This window comes from Nicotiana tabacum, chromosome 3 (genome assembly GCF_000715075.1).
Source record: "Nicotiana tabacum cultivar K326 chromosome 3, ASM71507v2, whole genome shotgun sequence".
NCBI lineage: Eukaryota > Viridiplantae > Streptophyta > Magnoliopsida > Solanales > Solanaceae > Nicotiana > Nicotiana tabacum.
The window spans coordinates 113,233,519-113,252,652 of NC_134082.1; positions in this window are offsets into that span (position 1 = coordinate 113,233,519).

Here is a 19,134-nt window from a genome sequence, read left to right on the forward strand (position 1 = left end):
ATGTGCGCAAAATTTCAGGTCATTCAGAGGTGATTTAGTAGTTTCCAGCATCGTTTGCAGAATTTGAAAGTTTAGAAGTTCTTAGGCTTGAATCCGAGGGTAATTTGGTGTTTTGATATTGTTTTGAGTGTTCCAAAGGTTCGAGTAAGTTTGTATATTGATATGTGACTTGTTGGTATTATTGGTTGAGGTCCCGAGGGCCTCGGGTGTGTTTCGGATGGTTGACGGATTGGTTTTTGGTGTTTGAAAGTTGGTGAAAACTACTGGTGTGATTCTGCTGGTGTTTCCGCACCTGCGAAGTGGGAACCGCAGGTGCGAGGTCCGCAGAAGCGGAAAGAGGCTCGCAGATGCGGGCAAGAGTGGTTTGGGCTGGATGCGCATGTGCGAGTATAGGAGTGCACTTGCCAGACCGCAGGTGCGAGATGTTGGACGCAGATGCAGATTTCGAGGAGTTAGTGGAATTCGCACCTGAGATGGTTTTTCCGCAGGTGCGGCATTGCAGAAGCAGGTATTTTGACCGCATATGCGGTTTTGCTGAGCAGAACCTATAAAGTGAAGACTTCGCGAATTTTGCTCATTTCCACCATTTTTGAAGACGAGTTTGGAGCTTTGGGGTGATTTTGAAGAGGGATTCAAGGGATTATCAGTGAGGAAAGTTTCTTGAGCCCTTATACTCGTATATGTGGTAATTTCCCATTGTTTAATCATATAATTAGTGAATATTAGGGGTGAAAATGAGGGGTTAGGGCTTGGGATTTTGGAGAGTATGATTTGAGGATTTGAGGGGTCAAATGGAGTCGGATTTTGATAAATTTCGTATGTATGGACTCGTGAGTGTATGGGCTTTCTAGTTTTGTGACTTTGTCGGAATCCGAGACGTGGGCCCACGGGCAGGGTTTGAGTGGATTTCGGGATTTTTGTCTAATTTGATAGTTTTTCTTGTGGAATTCATTCCATTAGCGCATATTGATGGTATTGTTCTGGTTGTGAATTGATTCAGAGTGATTGGAGGTCGAGTCGGGGCATGAGCATCGTGGAGTAGAGATTTGACCAGTTTAAGGTAAGTAACGATTATAAATCTAGTCCTAAGTGTATGAAACCCTAGATTTCGTATCGTTTTACTATTTTTTAGGTGACGCATATGCTAGGTGACGAGCGTGTGGTGTGCACCGTTGGGGATTGTGACTTGGCTCATCTTGTAACAACCGTAAAGTTGCGTATTTGGTTGAAACTATATGATATTTATGTGTTTTGGAAAGAGTATCTGTAAATTGGGCTGAATGCCATGTTTAGGCCTTGTGCTAGAGCTGTTTGGACCCTTAGGGGACTTTTCCTTACTATCCTCTCACTGTTTTCGATTGAAAATTTATACTCAGTCATGCTATACTTATTGATTTTATAACTCAATCTTTTTACTCTGTTTTGATGCATATTAATGTTGTTTTGGGCTGAGTACCCTGTTTTTACTGAGATCCCGAGTGGCTTGAGAGATATATGACTAAGTGAGGCCGAGGGCCTGATTTGTAAGGATATTTATGGGATCGGGCTGCACGTCGCAGCATGTTTTACTGATTCATGATTTAGTGAGGCCGAGGGCCTAATTGATTTATTCCACGAGTTGGCTTGTTATAGCGCTTGGCCTAAAGGAGCCCCTTCGGAGTCTGCACACCCCTAGTGACCACAGGAACCTACTGAGTGCGAGTGCCAAGTGTCGAGTGCTGGGTGACTGGGAGGTATGAGTGATGGTGAGGTATGCCCGAGGGGTTGTATATGAGTGACTGTGAGGTTTGCCCAAGGGACTGTTTATGATTTCATCATTTTGCTCACCGTTGCATTGAGCCTCTATTTGAGAACTGTTGAAAAATATCTTCAAATGATTTTACTAGAACTGAGTTTAAAAGAAATGATTTGATTCAAACACTGCTTTCAAATGCCCGTTATATTTTTACTAAGATTTCATGATATGAAATGTAAATACTTTATTGCTCGTCACTACTTCTCAGCCTTTGTTTACTTTGGTTACTTACTGAGTTGGCGTACTCACGTTACTCCTTGCACCTTGTGTGCAAATCCAGACATATCAGGACCTGGTAGCGGTTGTTGACTATTCCAGCTGTAGATTTTCTCGGAGTTAGCAAGGTAGCTGCTGGCGATCGCAGCCCTGCTCTTCTCCCTCCTATCTTTCTATATTTGTTTGTAGTTACTTTCCAGACAGTGTTAGTCTCAGTATTTTCGAACAAATTATAGTAGATGCTCATAACTAGTGACACCCCGATGTCGGGCTTTTCTTTCCGCACTTTTATTTTGAGAATTTCTTTATGGAATTTTATTATTCAACAGCTTGAAGTTATCTTTAAATCGAAATATCGTGTTGTTTTTGGTAAAGAGTCGGCTTGCCAAGTACCACGATAGGCGCCACCACGCATGGTAGTTTGGGCCGTGAGACTCAACACATGGGTTGGGTCCATCTAGGACAGGTGTACCCGAAATAAAAAGACCATCCTGATGCATTTTACGTGATACTTGTGCATTTATTTGTTTCGGCTTGCATGTTAATCGGCTTCTAGAATAGGGAAATAAAATCAAGAAAAACCAAGAGTGAGATAGGAGAGAAAACACCTGATTCTAAAAACTCCGGTATTCAAAATATCCCGAAACCCTGCCGAAATTTTGAAAAAAAAAAAGAAGAGAAAAAGTCATTTCAAAATAAGTCATATTTTCCTTTTGCGTCAAAACTTACCGAACTACGCAGAATTGATTCTCACCGGATGTGGGATACGTAGGCAACCTTCATCGGGTCTGACCCTGCTTTTGCAAAAATAATCAAAAATATGAAAATATCATCATTTTGTCATAAATAAAGTTAGGTGATGCCGTTTTGTCTAAATAGCCAGAAATATCCCGACGGGACGCCGGAAGGCCATTTTTGCAAGAATAGCCGCATGTGGTCCTTTTTCCAATTTTAGGCCACTTAGCAAACACAGCCCTAAATCTTCCCTTCTGAAGTGCTGAAGGGTCGTATTTACAAAAGTAGACATGATTTGTTTTCAATTGGATTTTGCAAAAAAAATATTATAATAATCTTTTCATAATGAGTTTTTTAAACAAAATTCACTTGTTTTAACTTGGTCACCCTAATTTAAAAATGTGCAGAATGAGCACTGTTCAGAATTTACCGGTGAAGGTTATGGATCAGATTCCACTAGCACTCCATATGTGGTGGGAGGACTTGGGAAAACAAGGACAAGATAGGGTCAACCAATACCTGGGGGCACTCACTGAACTATTGAAAATTCAACCTAGAAGTGATTTAATAAAGGCATTAGTGTCATTCTGGGACCCCGCTCGCAATGTTTTGCACTTCTCAGATTTTGATCTTACACCTACCTTGGAAGTCATAACAACACGATAGGGGATTCAAGAATTAGTAAAGAAAAACAAAGAAATATGCGGAAGCTAGAAGAAAATAAAGAAACAAAAAAGAAGACAGAAATTAAAGATAGATTGAATTCAAGAAAGAGTTTCTTCAATTCAAGAAGTCTATTCTTGAAGTTGAATCCTAACAACAACAATTAGCTAACGAAGAATTAATCGCCTTTGTTAGAGTCTTAAAACCAAGATGTAGATTGTGAAACCCGACCCTTTAGAATAACAAGAACAACAATAAGCCTAAACATATCACCTTTCTTGAATACCTAGAAGTGATCTAAGATTTCGAAAATGGTTAAATCTTACCGCCTTAAGTTGAATCTTGAAGGTTGAAGAATAAATCCAAGAGTAGCCACACACAAGAGTGCAAGAAAAATCTCACAATTTTTATTGATAATTATCTGAATAATCTAAAAGCAAAGAAGATACCCCTTTATATAGGGAAGGGGTCACGAAATTCTACCTAAAAAAACAAGGAAATAAAGTCCTAAACTACTTTGGACAACAAGTCCAACTACCATAGGAAAAGGTAAAACTCTAGGAAACAAAAACCAAGTCAATCTTAGAAAGTAATTCCAATAATCTTAGGAAAAGAAAAACAAAACCTTAACTACCTAGGAAAGCATGAAATATGTCCTAACAAACTTGGAAACAATTTAAGGAACTTTGACTCCTTCTCCTATGTTTTGGCCGCCCCTCCCTGAGCTGACTTGGGCGCCAAGTTGGCTCCTTTGTGAGTTGATTTAGGCGCCTAATTTAGGCCCTCCTTGACTGGTGCTTGGACCACAATCTACCTGCTCTTGAACTTGGACTTGGACCGTGAAATGAGTGTAGCACTTAGCTAGATCCTCTCCATAATTCTTAAGCTTTCCTTCCACCATTAACGCCTTCTTGATCTCCCATTGAAGCCCAACAACCTTGTCTTGCTTCTCCTTAGCTTGAGACTTTGTGAATGGCTTTCTTGGTGCTTCTAAAGCTTTATCCTTGTCTGTGGAGCTATCAGGAAGAAATGGCGGGTTATGCCGGGAGCATAGAGGGACTAAAACACAAGTACCTGATATCTCTAAGGGCCGTTACTCCCCACAATTTTCTAGACCTACTGAAAATAAACAGACAGATCAAGACTGAAAGTCTGGCAAGGGGAGCTTCCACTTTTCACTTTCTATACCAGTGATACGGGCATTTAAGGGGATTCGAGGACCCAGAAAATGGAATCTACAGTAAGGAAACCGGTCAAAATGGGAAATGCATAGATGTTTTGCTTTCGTGGTGGCATTTTTAGGCCTTTTTGTGTTTCCAAGGGAAGACGGGCACATTGGTTTGTGTGTAGCCGGAGTTGTCCATGTTTTGACTACTCAGGCCAAGAGCACCCTTGCACCCATGATCGTATCAGACATATTTCGATCCCTCACATCCTGTAAGGCTGGAGTTAGGTTCTTCAAGGGATGCAATCTGCTGTTGCAAATGTGGATGATCGAGCACCTTTGTCACCATCCCCGATACATGAACTATAGGTCTACGAAAAAAAATGCATCGAAGAGTTTGGTACACGAGTAACAGAGTTTGAAATGCCGGAAGGGGTCAAAGATTGGATATCCAGCCTTCGTTGTAGAACCGCGGATCAGATACAGTGGACATTGGGTTGGCTTCCCGTTGATGAGATTGTTTACATGCCCGCCACCGGTCCCTACTTCCTTCTAATGGGTCTCCAAAGTATCCACCCATATACCCCGTACCGGGTTTTGAGACAACTTGGGAGATCCCAGACAGTTCCTAGAGATGAAGATCTTAGTACTTATGTAGTCAAGATCTGCTTCAATGGCCAATTTCCCGAAGAAGTGGTTTCCCAAATTTGGAGCGAATGCTAGTATTTGGGGGCAAACACCCGAGTACGTGATTTGTCTAGGGGCGAGACATTATCTGGTTATGTCGCTTGGTATGGAAAGAGTCACGACGAATGATGAATCTGAAAGTCCGACTCAAAGGCCTCATATCCAAGAATTTGTCAACGCGTCGCAGGAATAATGGGCTTGGTTAGCCAAAGAGAATGACTACCGAACTACCATAACCAAACTAGAAGATCAAATCAGAAACATCAAATTTGATGGTAGTTTGTAGGCCTCTATGGATGAAGGAGAAATTAAGAGATTGGCTCGGGAAAACGAAGCCCTCCGAGCTTAGATTCAGAAGATGAAAATAGCCGATGAGACCCCGGTAAGAAGCGAAAAAGACGAAAAACTCATAAGCAATCTGAGGCGAAAAGTGCATGATTATGGGTTTGATTTGGCAAAGGTGGAGGATGAATTGGCAAAAGCCCAGGCAAAGTTGGCAAAGAGTGTAGAAGAGCGGATAGGGTTTGTTCAACAAATAAAGCAAAAGTATGACAGAGGAGTCACAATCTTAAAGAAAAAGCTGACTACTCTTGAAAATGAAATGGTCCAGCAAATAAAGGATTTCAAATCGGAAAGATAGCATTGCTATACATTGATTTCTCGATTGGAAGAAGACATACAACAATTGCAAGACCAAAACCATACGGCCACGCAGGTGTTGGAGGCCTGGTCTCAGCAAATTGGACGCCTGCTTCAAAAAAAGGGTGTCATTAGAATGAGGATTAAAGAAATTGTTGATTATGTTGTACTGAAGTGCCATGAATGCGAAGATATGACCAGGTCCATGTTCTTTGCTGTTGTGATGACCTTTATCCGTCAGGTGATTGCTAATTTAGAGTACCTTCAAGAAGAGATTGCATGCAGGCTCGCATCGAGACCGACGATGTCCCACGGGCCCCCGGAGTAGCATTGGAGGCTCTTATGTATTCTTGACCTTTTTGGTTTTGAGTTTGTATGCTATTTTTTTGAGTCTGTTGGTCTTTTTCAAGCCTGTTTGTTTTTCTGTTTTGAGTATGTATGTTTTTTATTTAATTGTCAGTATTTCCAAGCCTTTGTAATAGAAAAACCCAAAAAGATTTTATTTAGTGAAATATTGAAAAAACCTAAAAAATTCTTTTCTTTTATTTTGCATTTATTCCCTGAACTACATAATGATCTGATTCATGCGGCATCGTGATACATAGGCAATTCCCATCAGATTCGATCATAGCCATAGACAATTTGAGTGAAAAATAAACCGACAAAGAAAAAAAAGAAAAGAGAAAAAATTGAGTGGAAAAGAAAGAAAAGAGTGAAAAATAAAAGAGCGAAAACAGCAAAAGGAAACAAAAGCAGGATTCAAAATTTGAGAAAAGAGATAGTAAAGCCAGGATGAAACACACAGCGGTTGCAAAAATATTTAGAAACATTTAATTGTTCAGGTGCATTGCATCCCCAATATGTGATTCCCTATCTGTTAAATATCTCAAACTGATAAGGTGGTTTGTGTATGCAAAATATTAGACAGGTCCTGTTTGGTTATTGGTTTTGTGGTAATCTGGCTTCCCATCCTTACTTCACAAGATCCAAAGGCAGTGTTCCTATGGCCTCCGAAAGACATCTACCAATTATTGATCCCGAGGATAGCCTGGTATAAGCTATTCCATAGCCAGAGTCAGCAGTCGCTGAAGAAAACAGGAGGTTGCGCGTCCGTATGTTGGAGATGTGGGATGCTTGGTCCAACGGCGAAGAACCACCCAGTATAATCCCCGGATTTCCCTAACTGCTCCCCAGGACGAGTGAAACCACCAACGTCCCCATCCCTATGACCAACCCATTCGTCCCGTTTGGGAACCCTACTATATAAGCCAATTTTACTGGTATGCCTTTTGAGGTTCTCCCCCAGGCACCGTTTCCAAGAGTACCTTCTACAGCATTCATCGCACCACCAATCTCTACTACGACACAACCAATAGTGCTCAGGCCATGCTTCGATCCTTCACCTTTCACTTTTCAAGGCCCACAATTTCAGTTAGACACGGCTCATGTTATCCCAAAGTCTTACCCTCAGCACCCGCAATATGAGTCTCCCATGGGACAAGAAAGAACAGTAAGAAACCCTGAGCAGGAAGAAATGGCTCGAAAGATGAGAAGCCTAGAAAAAAGTTTGAAGAGCATGCAAGTCCTGAGTGCCAAAAGAGTGTCTCGTACTCAGACCTATGCATGTTTCCCCATGTTCACTTGCCAGTTGTCTTAAAATGCCAAAGTTTTAAAAGTATGATGGGCACGGGGACCTGGTCGCTCATCTGAAACGATATTGTAACCAGCTAAGGGGTGCTGGTGGAAAAGAAGAATCATTGATGGCTTATTTCGGGGAAAGCTTGAATGGAATCGCTCTAGAATGGTACATGGACCAGGAAATCTCCCACTAGCACATATGGGACGATTTGGCCCGCAATTTCACTAGACAGTTTCAATATAATGTTGACATAGCTCCAGACATGAATTCCTTGTCCAGCTTGAAGAAGAAAACCACTGAGAGCTTTCGCGAATATGCAATTAAATGGCGGGAGTAGGCTGCCAGGGTAAAGCCTCCCATGGATGAAACTGAGATGGTTACGGTCTTCTTACAAGCCCAGGAGGATGATTACTTTTAGAACATGATATCCGCCATGGGCAAAACCTTTTGCAGAAGCAATAAAAATTGGAGAAATGGTGGAAAATGGTCTGAAACTAGCCGAATATTAAGCCAATCGGCTTTGAGAGCCACTTCCCAAGCTATCCAAAAGGGTTTGGGGGGTTTGGCCAATCAAAAGAAGAGGGAGGAAGGAGCCATGATGGCTTCAAGTTCAAAAGGGTCTCGACGATCAGATGATCACTCCTACATAACGCCCAGAACCCCACAACACTACTATCCCTCCAAGATGTAGTGTATGTCGTGGCACCGCCTCCATATACGGCAATGAATGCCCAACCCTATACACGACCACGGCAGCACTACAACCAAAACCGAGCTCCACCTCCCAGAAACAACCATCCTCACCAAGCTCCATATAACCCCCCGTCCATCACAAGATAACTACCAACCTAATCCATGCCCTCGTGAGCCTCCTAGGAGAAACAACTTCACTCCAATTAGGGAATCATACTCTAGCTTGTTTTTGAAGTTAATCCATATGGGTCTATTGCAACATGTACCCCCAAACAGGAAAATTCCTGAATCCCCACCATACCGACCTAGTACCAGGTGTGCCTTCCATTCGGGAGCAGAGGGTCATGATACAGAGGACTGTTGGATCCTGAAGAGAGCAGTTGAAAGTTTAATAGAATAAAAATGAGTGGTGCTGAGGGCCGAGGAAGTCCCTAATGTGACTAACAATCCATTATTGGCTCACAACAATGGGCCAGTCATTGGAATGATTTGTGATGATAAAGAGTTGGACCCAACCTTAAAAATTATCATGCCATTGCCGATTTAGAGGCAAGACCTAAAGCGGTGGCAAAACAAGCCAGAAATTAGAAGAAATTCACTCCAAACCCTCAAGTTGTAGAAAAAGCTGTAGAAACAAAAACTGGGGCAGCACCTGCCAAGGATGCAATTCTCTATGTTCCTAGGGCTCTAAGGAAAGAACAACTCATGTCAAACACTCCCAAAAGATTTGAGCAAAGGAAAGCCACGCTGAATGTGCCAAAGTTATATGTGCCAAAAGGGACTTTTGTGGCATAGGGGCCAGTAATTCCACCAAGGCTGACTGAGCCTGTGGTTATCAGCCGCGCACCACAGAGCCCTATGAGAGACCCCACAACTATCCCCTGAAATTATAATAAAATAGTTGTTACTTAGAAGGGGAAAGAGATTATGGGAGAGGTCAATGAAATGAACCAATCTGGGAAGTACCACAATACGGAAGAGTTAAAGAAATCAAAACTGAACAAGGAGAAACATTTTCCACCCAAGAAGCCTGTGACCGCTGAAGAAGCAGAAGAGTTCTTCCAAAAAATGAAAACTTCGAAATATGCCATAGCTGACCAACTCCGGAAGACTCATTCCCAGATCTCGCTTTTATCTCTACTGTTGAGCTCGAATGAACATCATAAGGTACTCTTGAAAATATTGAACGAGGCATATGTCCCGATTGAAACTTCAGTTGAACAATTGGAGAGAATGGCTCAACAATTCTTCGAAGTTAACAGGATTTCATTCAGCCGCGATGATTTGTCCCCAGAGGGAGCCGCCCACAACAAAGCCCTTCACTTGACCATCAAATGTGAAGGTCATGCTAGATGGTGGGTTCGGGGTCGACATTTGCCCTCTCTCAATGCTTTAAAGGATGGAAACTGGAACATAAAGAATTCGACCAAACAATGTTTGTGTGCGCGTTTTTGATGGTGTCAAGCGAGACACAATAGGGGAAATCGATTTGATTTTGACCATTGGCCCCGTGGATTTCGAAGTGACTTTCCAGGTTCTAGACATGGATACATCATATAAGGTTCTCCTAAGAAGACCATGGATTCACGCTGCAGGAGCTGTGCCCTTCAGTCTCCATCAAATGGTCAAATTTGAGTATGAAAACTAGGAAATTATTGTCCATAGGGAGGATGAATAGTCCATTTATAGGGACCCTTCAGTCCCGTGTCTAAGCTAGAGAAGGAAGTGAGCACATTGTCTACCAAGCTTTAGAAATTGTGGTCGCCGACCAATGCGAAGAAGGGGACTCGTTCCCTCAACCTTGCTTATCTAATGCCTCGGTCATGGTCGCCATTGAAATGATTAGACATGGGTGCAAGCCCGGAAAGGGGATCGGGGTATCTCTACAAGGCATCACAAGCCCATCACTTCAACCGCCAATGAGAAGTTCTTCGGTGTAGGTTTCCAAGCTATATGTGTCGACAGAAAATGGGCTGATAAGCACAAAGAAAATAGGTGGCTCCTTCCCCAGCCTGTTCCACACCTTGCCCGTTCATTTGTCAAACCCAAATATGCGAAAAAAGAGGAAGAAGAGGCCTTCACGGCCAAAGATATTGAGGATATTTGGGAAGCTAGGAAACAAATGTTGTACGAGTTCACATGGTCCAGCCGGGGGAAGTCACGAGCACTGTTGAGGTGTTGTACATGGGACCAAATGCCAGGCTTCAGAATTGGAAATCCCTGTCCGGTGGGAATCCCGATAGTTCAGTCTTGCCATCTTTTCTACATTACGAGTTATTTCAGGGTGTAACTCGAATGTTTTTACTTTATTGTTTTTTTATTTCAATGTAAACCCTCATATCTTCAATTTAATGAAATGAAATCAATATTTCATCGTCAATGGATGTCTCCTTTTTCTTTATTCTGATTTTGCTATTTTTCTTATCTTTTTCTTTTCAATTCTAATAATGCAGACTTAAATAACATGACATGCTTGCGGACTTCATGCCCAGATCCTAAAACACTATCTAATTGTAAAATAATGAATCAAGAGCCAGAATATGATGAAGATGAGGCTTTTAGGGAAATAAATCGAGAATTAGACCAATTTGAGAATAAGCCTAAGCCAAACTTAAATGAAACCGAGCCTGTTAATTTGGGTAGTCCAGAAGAGGTCCGAGAAACCATGATAAGCATTTACGCCGATGAAAGAACTAGACATGCATTGATCTAACTTTTGTTTGAATTCAAAGATGTGTTTGCATGGTCCTATGATGATATGCCATGGTTGAGTGTTGATTTGGTGGTACATAAATTGCCAACTTATCCCGGCTATCCACCCATCCAACAAAAGCCGAGAAATTTCAAAACGGACATCAGTGATAAGATCAAAGAAGAAGTCACCAAACAATTGAAAGCTGGTGTGATCCGAGTGGTCCGATACACCACATGGTTGGCTAATATGGTTCCAGTGCTGAAGAAAGATGGGAAAACCCGAGTGTGTGTTGATTATCTAGATTTGAACAAAGCAAGCCCCAAGAACAACTTCACATTGCCAAACATCCACATTCTTGTTGACAACTGTGCCAAATATGAGATACAGTCTTTCGTGGATTGTTATGCTGGATATCACCAGGTTCTGATGGATGAAGAAGATGCAGAAAAGACGATTTTCACCACACCTTGGGGCACTTACTATTACAGGGTCATCCCATTTGGCCTGAAGAATACCGGGGCAACCTACATGAGAGCCATGACTGCCATCTTCTATGACATGATGCACTAGGAAATTGAGGTGTATGTGGATGATGTGATCATTAAATCCAGAACGCATGAAGGCCATGTGCGAGATCTGAGAAAGTTCTTTGAGAGTCTGCGCAGGTATGATTTTAAATTGAATCCAGCTAAATGTGCATTTGGAGTTCCATCTGGGAAACTTCTGGGGTTTATAGTCAGCCAGAGGGGCATCGAGTTATATCCAACAAAGAAAAGTCTATTCGGGATTTGCCACCTCTAAAAACCAACAAAAAGAGGTCATAAGTCTGCTAAGAAGATTGAATTACATCAGCAGGTTCATTGTTCAACTTACTACCACATGTGAGCCCATATTTAAGTTGCTGAAGAAAGATGCGGCGATCAAATGGACAGATGAATGTCAAGAAACTTTTGATAAAATCAAAGAATATCTGTCAAATCCACCAGTACTGGTTCCGCATGAGCCAAGAAGACCTTTGTTCTTGTACCTAACAGTCTTGGAAAATTCTTTCAGTTGTGTCCTCAGGCAACGTGATATGGCCAGGAAGAGAGAGCAAGCCATATACTATATGAGCAAGAAGTTCACCAGTTATGAAGCCAAGTATACTTTGTTAGAAAGAACTTGCTGCGCCCTAACTTGGGTCCCCCAGAAGCTCAGACATTATATTTTGGCCTACACCACATATCTCATAACCAGAATGGATCCTCATACATATTCCAGAAACCAATGCCTACGGGAAGGATAGCAAAATGGCAAATCCTGCTCACTGAGTTCGACATAATTTATGTCACCCGCACAGCAATGAAAGCCCAAGCCTTGGCTGATCATCTAGCTGAGAACCCGGTTGATGATGAATATCAACCCCTAAGCACTTATTTCCCAAAAGAGGAAGTAAATTCAGTTGAAGTAATTCCAAAGGACACCATTGCTTGGAAAATGTTCTTTGATGGAGCTGTAAATGCAAAAGGTGTCGAGATTGGAGCAATTCTGATTTCGCCCACCGGTCCACATTATCCGGCCACAGCCCGGCTTCGGCTCTTCTGTACGAACAACACGACCGAGTAGGAAGCTTGCATCATGGGCATGAACATGGCAGTCAGATGTAGATGAATTGTTAATCATGGGAGATTCTGATTTGATCATTCGACAAACACAAGGTGAACGGGAAACTAGATACATCAAGCTTAACCCATACAAGAAACATGTGGAAGATATCAGCAAACGGTTCAAGTCCGTCGAGTTCAAGTATATTCCTCGATTCCACAATGAGTTACCTGATGCATTAGCTACTTTGGCCTTAATGCTACCATATCTAGGCAATGTCCATATTGACCCGCTGGAAATCTAAATTCAAGAAAGGCACGGTTATTGTAATGCAATTGAAATAGAATAGGATGTTCAACCATGGTATTATGATATCAAAAGGTTTTTAAAAACAAAGGAATATCCCCAGCAGGCCAATGGAGATCAAAAGAGAACTATCAGAAGGCTTGCTAGTGGTTTCTTTTTGAGCGGAGAGGTCTTGTATAAAAGAACTCCATATTTGAATCTTTTGAGGTGCATAGATACCCCGGAAGCTGAAAAGATCATGAATGAAGTGCATTCGGGAGTATGTGGGCCCCACATGAATGGATATGTCCTTGCAAAAAAAAATCATGCGGGCAGGTTATTACTGGATGACCATGGAAAAGGATTATTTCAGTTTCGTCCAGAAGTGCCATTAGTGCCAGATACATGGTGACCTAATTCATGCACCGCCTTCAGAGTTACATCCTATGTCAGCACCTTGGTTGTTTGTCACTTGGGGCATGGACGTTATTAGGACAATCGAGCTGAAAGCTTCAAATGGGCACAGACTCATACTGGTTGCCATTGATTATTTCACAAAATGGGTTGAAGCAGTCACTTTCAAAGCTGTCAATAAGAAAGCGGTGGTGGACTTCGTACATTCCAACATTATTTGTCATTTTGGTATTCCTAAAACTATCATTACAAACAATGCTGCAAATCTGAACAACCATTTGATGAGGGAGGTATGCGAACAATTTAAGATTATGCACCATAATTCTACCACTTATCAGCCCAAAGCTAATGGCGAAGTTGAAGCTGCAATCAAGAATATCAAGAAGATCCTCAGGAAAATGATTCAAAGTTCTAGACCACACATGAAAAACTACCTTTTGCATTATTAGGATATCGCACAACCATGTGCACATCAGCTGGGGCCACGCCTTACTTATTGGTTTATAGCACTAAAGCCATAATACCTGCAGAAGTTGAAATTTTCTCTCTTCGAATCATTGTTGAAGATGAGATCAAGGATGATGAATGGGTCAAGACCTAGTTGGAACAATTAACTATGATTAATGAAAAGCGGATGGCCGCAGTTTGCCATGGGTAGTTGTACCAACAAAGAATGGCCTGTGCCTACAACAAGAAAGTGCGGCCTAGAAACTTTGAAGTGGGGCAACTCGTTCTGAGGCGTATTCTCCCGCACCATGAAGAATCCAAAGGAAAATTTGCTCCGAATTGGAAAGGTCTGTACATTATAAGAAGAGTGTTTCTAAAAGGAGCGTTGTACTTGGAAGACATTGAAGGAAATGATCCTGAAGCAGTTGTCAATGCAGATGCAGTCAAAAGGTATTATGTTTGACCCTTTTACGCACTTTAATGCTCTTTAATTGGGATGACGAAGGCTTTCATTCCCGCTACCTAAACACTACCAACCCTTGTAAACCCTTTGAGCCGGTTCCTTTTTCTTTGATGACCCTCTTTGGAACGTGAAAGTTATGTTTAAAAAAATGAAAAAATGAAAAGAAAGAAATCAAAAACAAAAGTTCCTTGAACTACGTTCAACTTGATTCCGAAAAGATATGTAGGCAGACTCTCTCTGGGGTTTAGTCACACTAAAATAAAATTCACATTTCCCCAAAGTTGAAACTGGGGCAGAAATTATAGTGAGTCGGCAATGGTTTCGTCTGAAAGGTTCCAAAGTTTTAATTCAATCCAAATTCCTTTAACCCAAATCCTTTTCAAGTCCTTCCGATCGATCGGTAAAGATTTTCAAATTGGAGGATACAGTTACTTGGATCTGATACAACAAAATGAGAGAAATAAATGAGAGAGTCTTATTGGTGAAAACCTTCACGGGGCACCGTAAGACGATGGTAAGTAGAGAAATTGAAAATAAGAGAGTCTTGTTAGTGAAAACTCGCAAAGAGCGCTATAAGGCGATGGTGAGAAGAGAAATGAGAGAGGTCAGTTGGTGATAATCCGCAAAGGACGCCACTGATCGAAAAGAGGATCCTCACAACCAATGTCATTGATAGAGTCTTGGCAAGGTTTATCGATTTTGAAGCAAAAGTTATGATGAATTTCTGAGAGTAGGTTTACACAGGTCAGACATCCAGTCCAAAAGGCATGTCATGTTCATTGAAGTCCACATGCACTCCAAATAAGTCCTTCTTTTCTTTCCCCGAAAGGGACACCTCTTGTCTAATTCATTATCCATTCCATCGTTTGTTTTTCTTTGAATCCCTTTCATTCTAACTCTATTCCAAAACTAAGACAAAGAAGGGATGGCAGGACTGATTTACAAGTTTCTCACTTGATACAAGCCAATATGAAAAAAGGCACCCAGCGTCAGCAGGGGCATCAAGTCGACTCCGATTGGCCATGATGGTCGATGCTTCAAATTCAAAACTCTTGGAGGAAGAAAATCAAAGTCAAATGCCCATAAAGACAAAATAAAGTCGAAAAGGTTAAGTCTCACATGACTGACCCTTATGGCAAGGTTTGGAAAAGCCAAAGGTTTCTCCGGGACAAGAAATGAAATCGGTCTTCAGGGAACAACCAGTTACAATTGAAAGTATCATCAAAGAAGACGGGTCGAGCTCGAGTGACTAAAACAATCAAGGCCACAAAATCAACCACCATTTCAAACTAACAATCATTCTTTGTTTGAAAAATAGAAAACATGTACAATCCAAAAGCACCTTGCAAAAAGCAGGTGCAACCAAAAAGATACCGCGCGGAGACTAAAATAGCTCTGCAATAGCAACAACCCCAAAAAGGGAAGTTTTTCCAAGTTCTATCCCGTATTTTACTCATTCTCTTAAAATAAAAAAATAAAAAAATAAAAAGAATGAAGAGAAACAAAAGTTCAGATCATGGTAGTATATGATCTCCAATCCCTAGCTGCATTTTGCAACATAGAGTCTCCACTCCCTAGTTGATGATTTTAGACATAGGGTCTCCACTCCCCAGTCTTTTTTCCAACATAGGGTCTGCACTCCCCAGTTGAAGTTATTTCAGATATAGAGTCTCCACTCCCTAGTTTTCTCTCCAACATAGGGTCTCCACTCCCTAGTTGAAGTTATTTTAGACATAGGGTCTACACTCCCTAGTTGATTTTATTTTAGAAATAGGGTCTCCACTCCCTAGTCGTTTTTCCAACATAGGGTCTTCACTCCCTAGTTGATGCTATTTTAGACATAGGATCTCTACTCCCTAGTCGCTTTTCCAACATAGAGTCTCCACTCCCTAGTTGAAGTTTATTTTAGACATAGGGTCCCACTCGCTAGTCTGCTTTTCCAACATATGGTCTCCACTCCCTAGTTGACTTTATTTTCAGACATAGGGTCTCCACTCCCTAGTCTTTTTTCCAACATAGGGTCTCCACTCCCTAGTTGATGATTTTTAGATATAGGGTCTCCAATCCCTAGTCTCTTTTCTAACATAGGGTCTCCATTCCCTAGTTGATGTTCTTTTTAGACATAGGGTCTCCACTCCCTAGTCGTTTTTCCAACATAAAATCTTCATTCTCTAGTTAATGTTTAAGACATAGGGTGTCCCGTCGCTTTTCCAACATAGGGTCTCCACTCTCTAGTTGATTTTTATTTTAGATATAGGGTCTTCACTCCCTAGTCTCTTTTCCAACATAGGATCTCCACTCCCTAGTTGATATTTATCTTAGACATAGGGTCTCCACTCCCTAGTCGTTTTTCTAACATAGGGTCTCCATTCCCTAGTTGATTTTATTTTAGACATAGGGTCTTCACTCCCTAGTCGATTTTCCAACATAGGGTCTCCACTCCCTAGTTGATTTTGTTTTAGACATAGAGTTTCCACTCCCTAGTCGCTTTTCCAACATAGGGTCTCCACTCCCTAGTTGATTTAATTTTAGGCATAGGGTCTCTATTCCCTAGTCTCTATTTTCCCAGGGTACACCAATCCCGACCTTTTTATTTTTGCTTTCAATAATGAAATAGTATAGAGTTTTTATTGCAAATAACTTACGAAATTTTCCTACTAAAAATTGGGGCAGAAAAATTTCGTCGTTCGTTTGTTTTGTTGTCTGAGCAAGTTATACCTCGAGGCACAGGGTTTGATATGACCAAAAGAAGACGTCTCAATCCAAAATAAAGAAAAGAAGTGAATCCAAAATGCAGAAGCGAAGAAAAGATATGGACTGCTCAAGACATGACTGAAGTCACAAGCTTTGCATGTCCCGCCTTAATCCGAAAAGCCGAAGAAGAATAAACTAGCACCTACAACTAGCAAGCATCAAGGCTCAGATCATAATTTGCGTGAAGAACCAGCCAAGATTTAAGATCAAGCTTCAGAAGACTCATAGATAGGAATCTTGTAACTCGTAGCTGATAGGCTTAGTTACACTTTTTCAGTTTAGTTTTGATGTAATAAGGAACTCAACAAGTAGTAACAGCAGCAACAGTAGTGAAATCACAGCTTCTCGGTAGTCCCAGCTACCGAAACTTTCAGAACTACACTGACCTGATTCCTTTATAGCCAAGGATATATAGGCAACCTCCGAAGCAAGGTTCAGTCAAACTTATTTTTAAAATGCTTCCCATGGAATGTCCAGCGAGAAAAAGTTGCTAGTAATTGCTCACTTTATCTTTACCCGAAAACTCTTCATGTTCTCGAGCAAAGAGGGGTAGCTGTGAGCACGTAATTTTTGCCCTACAAGAAACATTCCTAAAAAATCCATAAAAATAGATTTTTCTTATTTGTTTTTGAATTTATGGGGTTTTAGGATTTTCTTTTAAATTGATTGTTTGCATTTAGCTGCATTTTCATGCATATTTTAAAATCATAAAAATTTGTCACATTTAACTCCATGTCATTTTAGGTTTAATTGCATTTTAGTTACTAGAATTAGTACATAAAAATCACAAAAAAAAATACATTGGTCATTTTTTGGGATTAGTTAGTTAGTTATTTAGTTTGATTTATATTTTTAATTAGGGATAACATTAGTAAGTAGAGGAATTGGTTAATTGAGCAAAAATAGGTTTTAATTTAGGATTTGCGGGCATGTTTAAGTTTCAAATCAAAGGAAAGAAGGGAGGATTTGTTTAGTCTTCAGCAAATTGGGCCAAAGACATGATCCAGCGGCCCAAGTGCCCAAAAACTATCCCCCCCCCCCAGCCTAGACCCTTGCAAAACCGGTCCACCCTTCTTTTTACGCCAAACGACCCCATTTTTTCCTTGTTCAATCTCAGACGTTGATCTAATGTGATTCAACGTCTCGCAACTGAACTTCCCATTACTATAAAGATGTTGGAACCCTCCTCCCAAAACCCTATAGAATAATCTCAGAACTCTGTCACCTCTCTCTTTCACCTCCGTAATTTGTCGATGTTGGAAATCGCTCCAAGGAGGCGGCATCACTCCAAACACCCTCAAAATTTCATCAAATAACCCCCACTTTCCCCTCTCTCCAAATCCTTCGATTTCTCCGTTCAAAACCCTCTGGTTGTTGACGAATTTCAGATCCACGAATCTAAAGCCTAGCTGCCCAAAAATCATCTCTGATGGCACCACTCCAAACCCCCTCAAATTCACACCCTATACTCCTCTCTTCATCCTCAACACAAACCTACTTCCAATTTTCCCAATACCCCTACCAAACTGCTCCAATTTCGGATCCAAAATTGAACCCTAGCCTCTTTCCCCTTTCAAATACTCGACCAATTTCACCCTATTTACAGTTGAAATTCACATCAGTTGAAATCTCTTGATAAGAGCTATCCACTGATATAAGATTCACGCCCTATCTTGGAGATTATATTTTGGTCGGAGCTGTGTTTGTTCGTCGGAGTTCTATGTTCGCTTTCTCTTAAAGATAAATCTCCGGTGGCACCACTCCAAACCCCCCTCAAATTCACATCCTATACTCCTCTCTCCATCCTCAACACAAACCTACTTCCAACTTCCCCAATACCCCCACCAAACTGCTCCATTTCGGATCCAAAATTGAACCCTAGCCTCTTGCCCCTTTTCAAATACTCGACCACTTTCACCCTATTTACAATTGAAATTAAAATCAGTTGAAATCTCTTGATAAGAGATATCCACTGATGTAAGATTCACACCGTATCTTAGAGATAACATTTTGGTCGGAGCTGTGTTTGTTCGTTAGATTTTCGTCGGAGTTCTATGTTCGCTTTCTCTTAAAGATTAATCTTCGGTGGAACCACTCCAAACCCCATCAAATTTGCACCCTATACTCCTCTATCCATCTTTAACACAAACCTACTTCCAATTTCCCTAATACCCTCACCAAACTGCTCCAATTTCGGATCCAAAATTGAACCCTAGCCTCTTGCCCCTTTTCAAATACTCGACCAATTTCACCCTATTTG